This window comes from Poecilia formosa, unplaced genomic scaffold (genome assembly GCF_000485575.1).
Source record: "Poecilia formosa unplaced genomic scaffold, Poecilia_formosa-5.1.2 Scaffold44, whole genome shotgun sequence".
Taxonomy (NCBI): Eukaryota; Metazoa; Chordata; class Actinopteri; order Cyprinodontiformes; family Poeciliidae; genus Poecilia; species Poecilia formosa.
This window is the reverse complement of record NW_006799983.1, coordinates 1,448,851-1,452,778: the sequence shown is the minus strand read 5'-3', so window position 1 is coordinate 1,452,778 and position 3,928 is coordinate 1,448,851. Positions and strand designations below refer to the sequence as shown.

General features: G+C 38.9%; 1 long non-coding RNA gene across 1 annotated transcript in view; it reads right to left on the bottom strand.

The window, feature by feature from the left end:
* Positions 1-1,162: 1,162 nt before the first annotated feature.
* LOC107836211 (uncharacterized) overlaps positions 1,163-3,928 on the bottom strand; it is a 6,147-nt gene continuing 3,381 nt past the window's right edge. The window contains exons 2-3 of the long non-coding RNA XR_001662078.1: positions 2,236-2,241; positions 1,163-1,176 (exon numbers count right to left, since the gene is read on the bottom strand). This is a non-coding gene — a long non-coding RNA (uncharacterized LOC107836211). The remainder of the gene's footprint in view (positions 1,177-2,235; positions 2,242-3,928) is intronic.

The window sequence follows — 3,928 nt, the reverse complement described above, 5'->3', positions numbered from 1 at the left end:
TGAGATCATATGAGTTTTGATCATATGATCAAAACTCATATGATCTCAAACTGTTTTCTTGAAAAGAATAATGAGCTATCTGTGCTCCCATGGCCTCCACAGTTAAAGGCTCAACACACAGGGAACCACATCAATCCCTCTCCATTCATTTCCTATGGATCTTGCGCGATGAATCGACAATCGCTCTCCATACTCCAGGGAAGCGATCAGCAAAATTGTTCTATGTGAAATGTTGAGCTCGTACACGTACACAAAGGCCAACAAAATTACACAAGAAAGTTGAAAAATGTTCAACTTTTGTCGCTGCTGTTTATGTATTTAGATCAGCCTGAATAGTGGAAAACTGTTGCTTTTGCTGTCGTTTGTTGTTCCCTGTATGTCAACCCTATCTCAATCCAAGAGACCACCTTTGGCATGTTGTGGATAACAGTACTAGCATGACGTCTTAAGATGGAAAGGAATGGATGGCCTGGGCTTACTTAGGGTGTAAACTTTTATATGGAAGTCCAGGGTTTCCCCTAGTGTATTATAAGCCTGGCGGCCGCCATGCTAAGCGTTGCTTGTTTTTATTTTTAGATGGGGGGTGGAAGGGGGGTCGCTTATTTTATTTATTTATTTTTTTCTTTAGATAAATCTTTAAGCCGGATTGCAAGCATCTCTGTTCTGAGCGTTTCACCCGCGAAGCAGATTTATTTCTAAAAGGTTTATAGTTTATGCAATTAAAGCCGAGTGCGGACCAATCACACAGCTGGCGCCTCTGCGCCTTGCCTCGCGCGCTGCTGCTGCTTTATTAAGTTAACCTCAGCGCGGATCCCGCGCGCCTCCTTTCACTCGAACTGGACACATGCTGACCTGTATGGACATTTACATCAACCCAGTGTGGGTAGTTATTTTTCTTTGGATAACTCTATATCAAGGTAAGAGTTCAAAACGAACCGCGTTAGCTCTGGTTGCGTAGCTCTATGTGAACCGCAGGAATAACTTGTAGTCTCGCATCTGTTTGCAGCCATTTGCGCGTTGAGCGAGCGGTGAGAATGATTGATCTTTGAGGACAGAATTATATGCGACGTTTACATCTCAACACGCCGTCCAGAGTTTGGCTCTGTCTTCCCTGTAAAGGTTATGTCTATGGTCCCGGTTGGCCGGAACGTTAGTGGTTAACGAACCAGCGCCAACCTCATCATGCAGCTTCAGCCCGGTGAGGAGCTTTCGCGCTCGCCTCGTAGTCACGCACCACGCTGGTTTTATATTATTTTATTATTGTTTTTAGTATTTTTCCGGTGAAACGGTGCACCAAACCTTAACAAATGCTTTGTCTACTTAGTTAGCCAGAGTTAATGCACGCGGCCGCACGGAGATCTGAAAAACTCGTCCCTCAAACTTGAGCAACCACAACAGTTTGTGATTCTTACACGTTAACAAGTAAACTTGCCAGCTCCTTAAAATCTTAAATTTAAATGTTAACCAATTTAAATAGTTTAATTTATGTATGCTGAAACCATTATATCAAATTCAGCAGCATTGATAATCTCAATAAACAAATGCTGCATTTATATATCTGTGGTCTGTGTAAAAATATTAGCATTTATGGGTCCCTGAAGGTCTGGGGGGCCTTTTGGAGCCACTGACTTAATTTGGATTTAACAGAAGTGCAAATTTATATAAATTTTAATTGTATTTTTTGAATAGTTGTTTTTAAGACTAGTTGTGGGTTTCACTGGTGATGTTTTCCCGTAACATATAATTACCCAGTAATATTTTTACTTCTCCTGCCTACTTAGCATTTTTAATACAAAACACGGTAGACCACCTTGGCGCCCTGACCACCGGGCTTAGCAAGTTTTCTGGGGGAAACCCTGAAGTCCAGGCTGGCTTGTGCATCTTGTGGATTGTGACAGATCTGAGCAAAAACAAACATCCAACTTTGCATCAGGAGTTAAACTTTGGTCCAACATAAACATAAATGGTCTTGCAAATGTGCTCTTTTCTTCATTACATTTGCATGGAATACCTACTTAAATTTGCATGTGTTGTTTTGTAGAGTATTAACTCACATAAATGATTTTTAGTTTTAATACGAGACATTGAGTTTTTACATGCAAATGTAAACGTGTTAACCTTATCAAACTTTGCAAGAAGTGGCCGAGCTGAACTGCCAAAATCAGTTCACATTGTCACAGCATACATGACAAAAATCACATTATTGTGTTCATATCATCTGCCCCTTGTTGTCACAACTCCCTGACGAACCTTTCATCCTCCTCTTCTTGCACACCTATTGTGTGATTGGTCTGAATTTCGTAGATGTGTTTATTTATGCAGAAAATAATTCTCAACTTTCATTTAGAAGTTCGTTAGCATAGACAGTCAAAACACAGTTTTTTCAGTAAGAGAGTAGATATTGAGGAACAATTGTTTGATGGCGTGAGGAAGTAGCTACTTACTGAAATATTAGACTCCCCCTGCTCAGTTCTCGTCTGATGCAGCAGGACACCTCACAGATGCCTTTTTTTTCTTTTGACATGAAAAATAATTTTTTTCAACCTCCTCCTCCAAACTTGTAGTAGTTGTTCCTCTCTGCCATGATCGTTGTATTTACTCTGCTGTTGTATATAACAAACAAAACATGACGTACACTGCAGTGGCTTGTGCATCTTGTGGATTGTGAAAGATCTATGCAAAAACAAACATCCAACCTCGCATCAGCAGTTAAACTTTGGTCCAACCATGCTGGCCCCTGTAGTCTATATTGTTAAGATAACAAAGAATTGCCTCTGCCTTTTTATATTAATTCATTTAGTTGCTGTTGTTCAGTAAGTAGTAGATTACTTCCAAAAATATGACTTTGTGGTTCATGATAGTCATCTTTTACGTCATGGCAGGAATGAAGGTGTCTAAAAAAATGAACTGCCATGCTTTTCCTGATAGGTACTTTTAGGTACTTCACCTAAAATTAGATTTGCTTACATAGCTTTCATTTCTTTCTACGCACATTTTCGCACACATAAAAAGAGTGTCAGAAAATAAGAGATCTGTCAAGACATTATAATCCTAGATTGAATAAGAAATATATCACTAAGTATAAAATCTGATATCAAAAGTACATTTTTGACAGCAGAAGTACATTTTTGCCAATGAATGTTATCAGTAGGATCATTCCTTAAGGAAATTATTATCCTGTATTCCCCTGTATTGACTCAGTAATTGCTGGTTGCAAACAACAAACTGTTTAACAAAGGGCAGTATCATGTTTGCATTTAAGCTGAAGCGATAAAGATGTGATTAAGTTGTGAATCTCCAGGTTTGTCAGTGTTATATATTTCATAAAATATAGTCTTAAAAATTTCACAGCTGCAAACTAAACTCAAAAGTTAACAATAGATTTTAAACTGTGTTGATGTAAATCCTTTATTGCTCAAAGTTAGGTTCCCACAACTAGGTCTTGTCCATTAGGATAGTTTGTCAAATGTTTCCTTATGAGTTTCTGCAAAATCCTGCAGTTTCCTTACTGGTGTAAAGTTGATTTATGGTAACAATTACACACTGCTTGGAAGACAAGGAAACAACTCTAAATCACAACTTGTCAAGCTCTACCCATGCATTTTGGTATATTAAACCAAAATGCATGGGTAGAGCATGTAATTTAAATGCTGCTTCTGTATGTGCCATCAAGATAGCATAGATGCTGACTGCATTACTCATCACACTTTTCAGGCCTTTGTTCTTAAACCTACGTCAATGTGAACCCCATCCTTCCTCCTCCCGCCTCTGTCTGGATTGTTTCTGACATCTTACATGAAGAGATGAAACAAGTTCAGCTAGTTAGATTAGAAAAAGAAAGAATGTGTTGCCTCCTTTAAAAAGCCACTGTCACTGATAACTCCTCATATTCATCTTCTGGCTTGAGGCAGAAAGGTGTTTGTCGCCT